Source organism: Cariama cristata, unplaced genomic scaffold (assembly GCF_000690535.1).
Source record: "Cariama cristata isolate BGI_N322 unplaced genomic scaffold, ASM69053v1 scaffold12135, whole genome shotgun sequence".
Classification (NCBI taxonomy): domain Eukaryota; kingdom Metazoa; phylum Chordata; class Aves; order Cariamiformes; family Cariamidae; genus Cariama; species Cariama cristata.
The window spans coordinates 280-14,015 of NW_009618161.1; the positions used below are offsets into that span (position 1 = coordinate 280).

The 13,736-nt window shown below is 47.8% G+C and overlaps 1 pseudogene; it reads left to right on the top strand.

The window, feature by feature from the left end:
- Positions 1-394: 394 nt before the first annotated feature.
- LOC104162101 lies at positions 395-12,731 on the top strand (annotated as a pseudogene).
- The last annotated feature ends 1,005 nt before the right edge of the window (positions 12,732-13,736 follow it).

Here is a 13,736-nt window from a genome sequence, read left to right on the forward strand (position 1 = left end):
AGAAAGTCTGGTTCAGCATCGCTGCTGCTGTAGGAACAGTGGGGGACGCACCTTCAGCCCCCCGTGAAGCTCACGGCTTTTGGGCAAGATGCCGGTGAAAGGGGATTAAGGCAGATGATGCTCTTTGCTATATTTTTCCTCTTGTAAAAACTGTCCTTTCAGCAGTTTCCTATCTCAATACATGTGGGGCTGGGCATCTTATTGACAGCCCAAGCCAGGGATAAACCTGCCCAAGGGTTAAAGTTTGAGCAACTGAGCAAACAAGACAACTCCTCCTTTGCCATCATCTGAGCATGGCTGCAGCCAAAGGCCAGGGAGGAAAAAAAAACAACTCATAAACCAAGGCTGCGGCTTTGCAGGAGAGGTGTGATCTCAAGGTCGGCTGCAAGACACGATGGATCTCCTGCCAAACTTTTCTTTTGTCACTTGACTGTTGCTTACTGTGTTCCTTAGCCTCCCGGTCCTGTAAGTAGAGGCTGGTCCCTCAGGGTGACTGGGGAGGAGGAGAACCCTGTGCCTGCAGCTGGGGAGGGACTGGGACCATCACCCTCAGCATGACGTGCCCAAGTACATGCATTAGTGTTAAAAACTTATCCTTGGTCTTCTTGTGCTACCTTTAAGGCAGAGTCGAGGGCTGATAAAGCTGAGGGGGCTGCAGGGCTCCCCCGTGCCCTCGCTGAGCCAGCTGGAAGGGAAGGAGGAAGGTGGGCTGGGCAGGGAGGGAAATAAAAAGGAACTTCTTAATTTTGTTGCTTTTCTCAGCAGATCCGAAAGAAGAAGTCACGTCTGTGTTTCTAACCGCAGCAAGCTCTGGTTGGCTGCAATGCAGACAGGGTGTCCTTGGGCTCTGCAAGCCAGGAGCAGGGTGGTGGGTGATGTCTATGTCTGCCCATGAGCTTGTGCCAGCAGAAACCCCTATTTAAATTGTTCTGTTGGCAAAATTGCCCTTTTGCTTATGTCACTCACGGGAGCTATATTGAGCTATACAGGGAAAAACTTAATTTTGCTGTTGTAATTTATGTCCCTGCTCAGCTGCTGTGCTGTTGTGGCTCTACCACCTGAGCATTGCAGTAGGTCTTTGCAAAGAAAAACACAAGGGCAGGTCTCAGCTTGAGAACTTAATCCCTCTAAGACCTCTCTTCAGTCACCTAAGTCACAGTTATCTGACTTGGGGCACTACATGATGCCCCTGAAAAAAGGCCTGAGGTGCCCAGGTACACTGTGTTTGCCTAGGCTGGGCTGCAGCTCTTTTCAGCCCTTGTCTTGTACTAAAATGTACCCTAAATTGTCTTGTACCCCAAGTGATCCTGCATTTTTTGCAGGGAGAGAGTATCCTTGGCAGGTCGTCTGCTGCTGGTCCACAATTTCAGCTTTCTCTGGGTGACAGGAACCAATCATTTAAGCTGTTCACTATGCTCAGGATGAAGAATCTTCTCTTTCCATTGCATAAATGCATCTCACACGCTCTTTTCTTGGCAGCTATGGGATATGGCCCTTCCAGGTCTTCAAGAAGCTGGGCATCCCGGGGCTACAGCCTCTGCCATTTGGGGGAAATTTCCTGGAGTACCGGCATGTGAGTATTGGCAGCTGCTGCTCTGTAGCTGCCTTAGATTCTTACTTGTGGCTGGTGCTGGTTTTCCCATCCTTTGGGCATCTCTTTATCCTGCCCTTGATTCAGTTGGAAGGAAATGATGCTTTCAGGTAGGAAGCTCTTCGGACACACGGAGAACACAAAAATTCAGGTTGACCTGAATGAGGTGTGCTGTGTTTCTCAACAACTTTATAATTTATTAGTTTCTCCCTGGATTTCTACCTGCTCCCCAGCAGCTGAAGTTCTGATGGAAAGAACGAAAAAAATATTGGAGAGATACCTAAGACTGCTAATTGCTGAGAACTGCATGGTTCTCTGTGCTTTGTGTCATCCCCATGAAAAGGCTGAATTAGCCCCAACCAGACACTTGTTGTTGGGCCAGCCTGAGACTAAGCCAGACAAATAGATTTCTAAATAAAAAACAAGTATTATCAAGTTGCCAAACCTTACCAAATAACTAGGTAGTAGCCGATCCCAGGTAACTGACTGCAAATGCAGAGCAAAATGTATTAGCTTGGCTGAAAGAGGTGGCTGAGCTTCTGTTTGCTGGGTTTACAGCATGCACATGGTTGCTTATTAATGGTTTAGTTGATGCATGGCGAGTGTTATGTGTCCCATAAGTTTCATCCTTACATGTAACATCAGTTAAAACTTTAATGGAAACAAAGCAAAACAAAAAAAGCCATCATCCCTCTGGATCGGTAACTGCAGTGGCAGATCTCAGGAGAACAAGGCAGTAGCAGCTCTAACTTCTTGAGCTGAAGATGAAAGGATGCCCTGGGCTCTAGTTCTGCCTGCTAACTCTGCTCATGCTAAAACCGTGTACCCTGTCGTACCGTGTCTTCATTACGTTTTTAGCTCAGATTGGCTAGTGGAAGTTGAAAATGCTTTTTTTTTTTCCCCCTCTTCTCCTCTCTCTGCTCTCTTTTTTCCCGCCAGTGCAAATGTCCCCTAAGCATCTACGTGACTCTGAAGGGCTACCAGGCACCCCGCAACCTCCGCCACTTACAACAGGTCTGTGGGACGCACCGCACTGCCAGCTGTGACCGGCTTTGATCACGCTTCCCTGGCAAACTATTCTTTTTTCCTTTCTTTTACAGGGAGTGCTGAATTTTGATCAGATGTGCATTGAAAAGTATGGCAAAATCTGGGGGTGAGTTTCTTTCTGCAGAACCAAACTGCCTGTTTGGGGCGCTCCGTGGCCCCAAAATAGAATGGAAAAAGGTACGTCACCGCCGTGTTTCAGCACTGTCATTCCGCCAGTGACAGCTTGGGAAAATCTGGGTTTGCCACTGGGAAAATCTCCAGCCAACTCTCCAAGGCTTCTCTGCCGCTGGGATTTCAGTACAGTGCAGGGCCAGCTGGGGGGGGAGGCTGTTTCCATAAGCTTTGAAAATAACCTTTTTTAATTTTCCCGTTTGGGAGCGTTAAAAACTAAACAGCGGTGTTAGTGACCTCGGGGCTGGGGAAGTTTGCACCACAGAGACCCCAGGGAGCTCCCCTTGTCCTCCAACACCCACCAAATCAGCACGGCCATCCCTTTATCTCGTAGCTCCAGATACATTAGCGAGGGAAGGCACCATTCATTTCCCAGCCACGCAAGCCTGCCCAGAAAACTCGACTGCTCGGTGTCAAACTGAGCCTCATGCCTTTGAAGCCTCTCTTCTGTCTGTCTTGAGCAGAAAGCAAGCTGCAGGCTGCCGCCGTGGTTTTTCATCTTGCTCCCTGCTTCTCCCAGCGCCGGGGCACGAGGTACCCTCAAACCTGCCTCCCCGCTCCCTCCGCGGCGCTGGGTTTGTGCAGGGGTCTCTTATCAGGCTTCTACGGAGAACCTCTCAAACCGAAGCAGAATTGTTGCACAAAAAAAAATAATCCTAGGAGGCTTCATGAAACCTAGCGAGTTTTTTTCCAAAAGATTAAATGTTCTCAAGCCTCTTGAAGGCGGCAGCTTCCCTCAGCTGTGGCCCAAGGCTCTCTGCCCTTTACCCCACACCAGGGCTTTCAAGTTTTTCTGTCTCTGTTGATGGGAAAGTGGAGGAGACAGATGAGTTTTTTCCCCTCATTGCCTCGGAGGCCAGACAGGGAAATGTCTATACCCCACAGGTAGGCTATTCAGTGTGGATTTATTGACTCCAGCTGCCAGTTGTGGAAACAGAGCTCAGACAGCACCCACGTGAAGGGGATCAATGTCATGGCAAAACCTGCCTTTTATCTAAACCCACACTGTTTTGGCAACTCTTTAACACCACAGATGATTGCTAGAAATGCTCATGCTGTCTGTGTTCGACATTTTCTTTCCCTTTCTCCTGTTTTACTACATAATAAAACAGTTTCAGCCTCATCCCTTCGGCTATTTTGTCAGAGGGGACTCAGCTGGCCCAAACCCTTTGGGCTCCAGCAGTCAATGTGCATGGCTCTGGCCACAGACAAAGCAGGCTGGTTTTCCTCCAGCTGACCATGAGCGATGGACTGACTGGGGGGTTCTCTTGGCTTAGGATTTTTGATGGCAAGCAGCCTGTGCTGGCCATTTTGGACCCCATCCTCATCAAAAACATCCTGGTGAAAGAGTGCTATACCATTTTTACCAATCGCCAGGTAGGTATCTAGTCAGTCCCATGCTTTGCTCTCCAGTACAGAGCACATGCAGCAAGAAAGAAGGAGTTTCTTCATGGTTTCTGTTCTTCTCTGAGCCCTTCAGCAAGTAGTTGCTCTCTTGTGCCCCAGTTTCTTGATGGTGCCAACAACAAAACTCTGCTAAGGAGGTGTAGAGGCCACTCTGGCTGGGGCATTGGGTCATCAGCCTGGATGTATGCTAGGGGTGATGTCAACTATGACTCTTACACTTTTGGTTCCATTGCTGTTGTTTGGTCATTGAGGTACGGCTGATACCACTTCAGGAGCCATGTCAACTCTTGGTGGTGGGTCGTTTGTTTGTTTGTTTTTTCATTTCTGTCATGTGGAAGGGGGCTGGAAACCTTCACCCATCTACCTGTATGACCACGTACCTTTTGCTGTAACATTTTCTCTGTGCAGAACTTTGGTCTGAATGAGATCCTGGAGTCAGCTCTCAACATGGCTGAAGATGAGAAGTGGAAAAGGATTTGTACTGTGCTGTCTCTGACCTTCACCAGTGGGAAGCTGAAGGAGGTAAAGCAGAGGCCACTGGTACTTTGCATCAATAGCTGGAGGAGGACTGGGCCATTTCTGAGTACAGACCTTCCCCTCAAATCGGGAAGTGGCCCCTTTTGTCAAGACCACATCCACTAGCTCCTACGTAGTTGGGTGCAGTTCAGCGACACGGTTCCTGTCTACCATCATGGGGAGGGAGTCAGGAGAAGCGTACGGGGGATGAAATGGCACACAAGGTATTGCAAGCTGAGGCTGTTGGCCCTATGACCAGGATTTTCTTCTTGCTAAGCGCATCACTCAGACCATGGGTGTCCGGCTTCCACGGGCTCAGGAACCATGTTCACTCCTGGCTGGAGGAGAGGCTTAGCTGGAATGGGAGCTGCATGTGGATATGGGGAGGAGAACCTTGCTCGGTCACAGTCAGATGAGCTCTGTGGACCAATTATTAAGATGAGAGAAAGCAATGTCTGAGGTTTGGGAATGATACCTTTCCCTTGCCTGCCCTTCATCCACAAGCCAAAGGCTTGACGAGTCGTAGATGGCAGTGCAGAACTGCCCAGCCTTGTTTGGTGGAGGTGAAAGAGTCAACAGTGCCTTCTGCTTTGGTTTGCATTTCAGATGTTCCCTATCATTAATCACTATGGTGAAAAATCAGTGAAAAACATTGAGAAGAAAGTGGTTAATGATGAGTGTGTGACCATGAAGGAGTGAGTAACTGTGTGGGGCTGACAGGAAAGAGTTTGTATTCAGTGTGGGGAAGGGGCCATTTTGGAGAGCCTTTTCCACGCCACAGCGTAGAACGCCTTGTCACCTATGGAGGCAAACTCCATGGTGGTCATGGGCATGGTATGTTCCTTGGTGGTGGGCTTGCTGTGCTCTGCTTAAATGGGGTAGCTGTGCTCTGTTCCACATCTCAGTTTACTGGGGATGCATTTTGAGGAAGGAGCAGGGCCTATTCCAGAAGCTTCACAAGATATGATATTTTTGGATGTCATTTTTACAATCTCTTTTACGGATGGAAATCAGAATACAGTCTTTGTTACCTTGGACTGCAGTTCAGTGCTTTCCAACTACAACCTAGGTTTTTGATGCTGAGAAAAATTGGGAGATGAATGCAACTGGCAAAATTTGGGAAAATATAACGGTGGTTAGTGCCAAATCAGGACAGGACCTACCATGTTAGGACTCTGCACCGAGTTCTTGATTAAAAGAGATTCCCTCTCTCTCGGATTGTTCCTAGGTGGGTTCTTACTCACTGCTTTGGTTGGGTTCATCCCATTCACTCTCCTTTCTTCTCTACTTAGCATTTTTGGAGCCTAGAGTGTGGATGTGGTGGCCAACTCTTCTTTCAGTGTGAATATTGACTCCATGAGCAACCCCAGTAACCCCTTTGTCACCAACATTAAGAAATTTCTCAAATTCCATTTTCTAAACCCCGTGTCCATATTCTTAGGTATATCACCCCTCATCTCATACAGCCCTGAGTCAATGTCAGAGGTGGTGACCACTTGCATTTCCTGGTAGCTCCTTAGTAGCTTTGAGTTCTTTCTGCCATACAGGAGATGCTCAGCACTTTGCAGGATAAGATTCACCTTGGCAGATCTGCAGAATTATTTCCCCAGGGAAACCACAATCAAGATTTGCAAAGCCCATGTGAGTCTTTGCAGCATCCTCCTACAAGCAGAAATCCTGTTTGCAGAGACACGATGGAGAGCTGCTCTGTCACAGAGAGCTGTGCTTAGTGTGGCATTGTGGCCATACAGTGACATATGGAGGAGATTCTCAAGTGCTATTGCATGCCAGCCATGGTTAGGTAAAAAGAGAGCTGAAGGCAACAGAAAGCAATCTTTTGGATCAGGGTCCAGATTTACCCCTCTCCTTTCTGTGCTTTGTGCAGTTTTGAGTTCCTTGGGCTCCTTTGAGCTAAAATACGTTGTTCTTTTCTCTTCTTTTAGTGCTGTTCCCCTTTGTTATCCCAGTGCTGGAAAAGATGAATGTGACTCTGTTACCTTCAAAGGTCACGGACTTCTTCAAGGGCATCTTCACAAAAATGAAGAAGGAACAGGAAAAGGGCAGCAGGATGGTGAGTCCAGCCCACGTGGCCTCTTCTCTTCACTGTGCTGTCTTTCTGAGGGCAGGAGGGACTTGGTAGCATCTTGAGAAGCTGTGGTCTATCGCCTGCTCTCTGTAACAGCTCCCAGCTCACCAGACCTGGGGAGGGCCAGAAACATGCCCTGCCTGGGCTTCTATGTGGAGAAAGTATCTGTGCTCATAGAGGGTCTCCAGTCTGAACTGCAATGTGCACTGAAGGTGTGAGCCCACTGCTGGGGCTGTGAATGGAGCAACTGTCTCCGCAAGGAGCTTGTGCTGGGCAAGCTTTGCCTCCTCCCCACCCACGTCTTCTCTGACTGCCTCTGTTTCTCCCCAGGACCGAGTTGATTTCCTGCAACTCATGGTTGACTTGCAGAGCTCACATGACAGCTCCAAGTCTGCTAAGACCAACTCGTAGAAATGCATGTCTTGAGATCTGTCTACCTCTCAGCAGAAAGCATGGTAGTTCCTTGTGCGGTTAAAGTAATGAAGTAGGAGAGGATTTTAGTCATTAATCCTACAGGAGATTCAAGGTCTTAGTAGTGGGGCCGTAATGATGCTTATCACATATCAGCTATATTTTATTATCTCCTATTTCCTGAGATAAATTCTGAGGTCTGTTTGTGCAACAAAGAGCAAACAGAGTGAATATCTCCTTACTCCCATTTCTTATTTTATCTTCTCTGAAGGCCAGCAATGTTGGCTGTATTTCATAAAGCACACAAAGTGCATATGCCACACGTACCTTGTTCATCTGTGAGCTCATCTCTGTTTCTTATCCTAGGTAAATTGTTAGATTTAGAAAATAATGGCTCAGCCAAGGCATAGTCCCAGTCCATCAACTTCAATCAAGGCACGATGCTTGTAAACTTTTGAGGTGCCAGGGCAGGGTATTTGTATAACACCCTGCACTGCAGCCTGCATCCCGGCAGCGCTTGGACACTACTGCAGTACCAGTATTAAATCCTATATTGTTCTTATTACCACTGCCACATTATACTCAGGGCTACTAATCCCTCAGCAGCACAAGGCTCATCTCGTGGCTTAGAGGAGCTGCTGGACATCTCTTCATCTCTAACTTTTCCTGGCACGTTCCCCTATTTTTTTTTTGACCCAGTAGCATGGTCCCAGAAGATAGTAAAGACTTTCTGAATCAGGCTCAGGATGCACATACCTTGATTCTCCTCTTCAAGAAAGCAACATAACACTGCTGATCTTGACAGCAGTTTTCTGGCTGTGCAACAGTGCCAGATCCACCCCTTTGTGGTACCAGAGGGTTAGCTAGGATGTTTCCTTTACCAAATGTTAAGTAGTTATGAACAGCATTACCTAGATTAATGAGTGGGATCCTGAATTCCCATGGGTTAATCACTGTATTTTTCAGCTTCTTGCATGTGCTTTTATGCCTCTTTTCAGCATTAAGTGATGAGGAGATTCTGGTCCAGGCTCTTGTCTTTGCTGGTTATGAGAGCACCAGCTCTACCATCAGCTACATATCATGTAACCTGGCCACCCACCCTGACATGCAGCGACTCCAGGAACGAGATGGATGCAAACTTGCCCAACAAGGTAAAGGAGGGTGGGGAGATGCTGGGGTTGTTCCCACCTATGCCTTGTAGACCCTCAGCCAAAAGCCAGGTTGGAAACAAAAGAGGGTGGAGGCGATGCTGGCACTGCGATTTCCCCCTCCTCTGGCCTCTGATGCCTGAAGGGGAAACATTGCAGGGGTGTTGGGGTGGAGGTTGAAGTCCCATGTTCATAGCCATCCTGATTCCTCTCCCCAGGCTACTCCCACGTACAAAGCCATCACGCAGATGGAGTACCTTGATATTGTGAACGAATCCCTCCGGTTCTTCTCCCCTGGGGGGCAGGTTTGAGAGGGTCTTCAAGAAGACGATGGAGCCTAACGGTGTGACTGTTCCAAAGGGCATGAAGGTCATGATCCCAGCCTACATGCTGCATCATGACCTGGGGTACTGGCCGGAGCCAGACGAGGTCAGACCTGAGAGGTGAGGGCCAGGCAGGGGGAATAGCTGCACGCTCAACCTCAGCCCTGGGAGTGGAAATGGCACTGAAAGTGGGGAATGCATGATTATAACATTTAAATTAGGCATTTATCATTGTCTGACATCTAGTCCTAGCATTACCGTGAGGGGAGTTTTATGATCTACATCCATAAACTGTGCATGGAATTTAATTAACTGCGTTGAAGGGAGCGACAGTGAGAGCAGCTCCCAGCAGCTGTAGACACTGCGGGGTTTATGGCCAGATATTTAAACAGGAGCCATTGGGTGACTGGCACAACGCCGTGCAAATCAGCAGTGGAAGGGCAAGGACGGGTAGGAAATAAAACTTAATTTTTCAACTCAAGTTATGAAACAATCCTGGCTTAGGACTCTCTGTCAGACCCTGCAAAATGAGGCAACAGCCCAAGGCAGACCTGGGACACCCTGGGCCTGCCAGTCTTCAGGTGGCCGTGAAGACATTGAGGGCTGGTCCGGAGAGAGCAGGACCAGACCTGTGCCCTTGCATCTGGAGTTGAAGTACCTCTGGAAGCTAACCCCGGTGTGGGGATGTGATGACCTTCGGGACAAAACGTGGCAGCAGTATCAAGCAGAAGTTAGGGAGGGAGATGGGTGCTGCTGAAATCACCTATGGACCCTTATGGTCACCTTGTGTTGAAAGCAGAACCACCCAAATGGGAGTACTCTGACAATGGGCAGGTTACACCAGTTGCTCCAATAGCTGCATCCTTACTCCATTTGACAAACTGGGCATGGGTAGCTGGACAGGAGCTCTTTAGTGATCACTTGTCTTGCTGGGAGTTCATCAGAGGGATGTGCTGGTGTCTCAGTAGCGAGATACTTCACTGCTGACTTAGCATGGCTGAGGTTTGTACCTGGACCTCGTGCACCAGGGATAAAAATCTTTCTGATATGAAAACTAACTGATCACTAAGAAGTATTACTGAAAATGCTCAGTGGCAAATTTCTTGTGAAGCTGATTGTTCTTCCCTGTTTTTCATGATGGGGAGAGGAATGGCTGGCATGTCTCAAAAGCAACCCTGCCTTTAGTCACACAGGGGGAGAACGTCTTTGTATTCGCTCAGTCCTTTGATCTAAAGGGAAGACGTGAAGCTGTAGACCTGTGTGTTTTAGGGTTTGAAATCTGGGTTCAGTTTTTGAGCTGAGAGGGAGTTCTGAGAAAAGAGTAGTTATGAAATGCATTAGCATATTTCAGGTACTCTCTCTTCCCCTGATGCGCCTGGAGATGCACAACCAACTCCAAGCAGCAGGATAAAAGCAGAGGTATAAGGTATCTATTAAGACAGAAATAAGGGACTTAGCTGGATTCTTCTAATATGCACAGAAACACAAAAAGCTTTTGCCTTCCCAGACCCCTCATCACTCCAGATCTGAAAGCTGGCACATCCTCCAACAGTAGCTCTTTCTAACTTTTTTTTTTTTGGTTGCAGTCAGGTTCAGCAAAGACAGCAAAGAGTCTGTTGACCCCTACACCTTCCTGCCATTTGAGGCTGGCCCCAGGAACTGCATAGGAATGAGGTTTGCTCTCCTCATCGTGAAGGTGGCGATGGTCATCATGTTGCAAAACTTCTCATTCAGAAGCTGCAAAGAGACTCCGGTGAGGATAAGGGATGATGCATTTTGTTATCTGCCCTTTACTCCCACTGAGATGCACCTGCACCCTCTCTCTTGCCTACATCTCAGGACAAAGAGGGAACTGTCTCTCATGCACATTCAATTCCTCTCTTCCCTGAGGAGTTCAGAGACCGCTAGCTTCAGGACGGCCGAACCTTGTCTGCAGACCTGGGTTTTACTACAGAGATCAGGGAGGAAGGTTTCACTGTGGATTAGAGAGGCATGTGGGAATAACTGTATTTAAATCTTCTCAGTTCGTTTAAATGGTTCACCACAAGTTACTGATACATGTTTTTAAGCCTCTACAGAGGGAAATTTAATGTTCATGGAATATGTCAGGCTGAAATCCCTGAAGTCCTCTGCCTTTCTTTGAGTGCACCTGAGTTGTGGGGGGCTCGCTCCCCCATGGTGCACTGCTGGTCTGCCTTGACCCGGCTTAGCAAGACCCTGCCCCAGCCAGCAGAAAGAGAATAACCCCCCCGGACCCCCCAGCCTGCTCCAAAGCTGTGCTTTGCAACACAAACATGGCTATTCTCTGTGAAAGATCCCAAGCCACTACAATTAACCTCTTATCGGCCACCAGGCAGGCTCTAAAGGGTAACAATTTTCAAGTAAGTACAATTTGAGCTAAATTTGAATTGACGACCCTCTCCCCCTCTGAGGTTATGCAGGATGCCACCAGGTTTTGGTTTTCCCCGGGATCCCAGTGAATATCGCATGCAGTACTGATGGGACAGGCCCTGCAAAATGGGGCTGTTTGACAGAAAGTAAACGCGATGACTGTTGGAAATTATATGTCAAGCAAACCCTCCTGAAAACATGGCAGCTCCCTGTGGCTCGGAGGCAGGTAGCACTATGTTCGGTGTTAGTTTCCAGCCCCGACCCGGCTTTCTGCACCAACTACTGCAAAAGGCTGGGCCATTAATACATTTCCTTCACGAGGCAAGCTTGGGAAATCAGAGCAGAGAGGGCAGCAAGTGTATTCAAAGGACATTTGTTGTAAGAAACAGAAAAACCCTTATTAAATTATTACTTGGCACGGGTGCTCAGCTGGAATCTCTGCAGATTCAGATTGCAACTCAACTAGTAACCTGGAGGTGAAAGACTGTAATAGTCCATTAACAATGCAGTGACCTATCCACCCTCCCCCAAGTCTAATGACATTTTTCTAGTCCTCTGCAATCCATAAAATTGATTCTTTTTATAACTGCCTTTAATTAAAAGGAGACAAGTTAAATATGTATTGTATTATTGGTGCCCATAGGTTTATGGGGCTCTTTCAGCCCTTTTTTCTACAGAAGATGTCATGTACATCAGATCAGAACAGGAGGGAAAAATTCATGCTGGAACATCCCTTTGGAATATGTATATGGAAGCTGCAGCCTTCTCTCGCTCCTCCACTGACGGCACGTTGGGCTCTGAGCCACATTGCTTAAATTTCCTGAAACAAAACTTACTGGGGTATGAGGATTTTAATGTGGCTTGCCGGGCAGGGGGTGTATCACCCTTGTTCTGGTGGGGAGAAGGAGAGCTGGGATACGGGCAGCATTGAATTGATGGAGGAGATGTGGTTAAACACTCTTCCCTCCCCTGCAAGATGACTCCCTCCAAACCTTGCTTTAAATGTTCTTTTTATTGAGACTTCCAGCCCTGCCCGTAGGAGCTTATCACTTTTCTGTGTGAGGATGCTTTTTCTTTGGTACTCAGTCTGAGCAGCAATCTCAGTTTCATTCTTCCCAGAGAGCTTATTGCTCCTCCAGCTCCCATTACGATCTAACTCCTCTTAGCGCCGACACACTTCAGCATTAAACAAAATGGCACTGCGTGCCCCTCCTTAGCTGCAGCTCCCCGGATGGATTTTGGCTGCTTTTCCCTCCACGTGCAGCCTGTTGATCAGTGCACCGAGCTCTTCCTACCATGCCATCTGAAAGCCAGAATTCACTAACCAGCTTATTCAAGAGCTGCGGGTTATTAAACCCCAGCTTGTAGCTGTTTTGCATGAGCAATAGTGATAGCCCTGCTGTAAGTACACCTGTAAGTTAGGAAATGCATTGAAAACAAGGGGTGCCTGAGAGGTATGTGGGCTGTAGGGGTCCTGTTGGTGTCATGACTGTCCTTTTTCCCAGCTTACATGGCTCTTTGGGGTTTTTTTCCTCCTGCTCAAGATCCCACTGGTTCTGGACACGAAAGGTTTCATGCAATCGAAGCAGCCCGTTGTCCTGACGATGGTCCCCAGAGCCCGTGCTGATTTGGAGAAGTGAAGAACGCAGGAACAGGTCAGAGACTTGGTTGATGGTGCCTCCTCTAACTCTTGAGAGGAGACCCAGATTGATGTGTGCTCTGTAGAAATGCCAGTGATGCAAACCCCCCCATTTCACAACAGGGCTTTAGGGGTTTGGCCCAGCTTAATTACATGAGCGTTATCCGAATAAACAGTGAAGAATGCAGGAACAGGTCAGAGACTTTTGGTTGATGGTGCCTCCTCTAACTCTTGAGAGGAGACCCAGATTGATGTGTGCTCTGTAGAAATGCCAGTGATGCAAACCCCCCCATTTCACAACAGGGCTTTAGGGGTTTGGCCCAGCTTAATTACATGAGCGTTATCCGAATAAACACGAGAGCCCCAGATCCCGCTGTGCCCGATCACAATAGGCATTTTGCAAGACCATTTGCACTCAAGTTATTTGGCTTTTTTTTCTCTCCCTCTGAAGAGGCACTTTTCTAAGCAATTTGATTCCAGACGCTGTCAGTCTCTTCTGGCAGTGTAATTTAAATCAAGATAGGGAGAGCAAATTGCACATAGTTAAGTAATGCTACCATTGCTTCTGTTCCTACTGCCTGCTGGGTGACTCTGTATGTCTTCTGGTTTTGTTCTCCTGGGAATGCAGAGTTGTCCAGGGCTATTTCCTCAGCTGTGTGCTATGACCCTGACAAGTGTTAAAGTGGTCACATCCTTACAGGAACGAACGCCTGCGGGAAATTTTCTGATGCTGATTTATTTAGATTTTTCTTATGATTTTAGATGGCTTTTGCGTGATTCAGATTGCAGATGAGTTAACTGGAGGAGCCCAGAGACAAGCAGTTACCCCTAATGACTGGAGATTTGCAGAGTGGGAGAGAAGTGCCCCGCATGTGTTTCCTGATTGTTTGCTTATTTTACCGCGGGCGTGCAGCCATCTCCCATAGAAGGGATTGTCAACACAGGCACTGTCTATACTGCTGTCATGACATCTTTTAGTCTCTGATCTATATTAGGCCATTTTAAG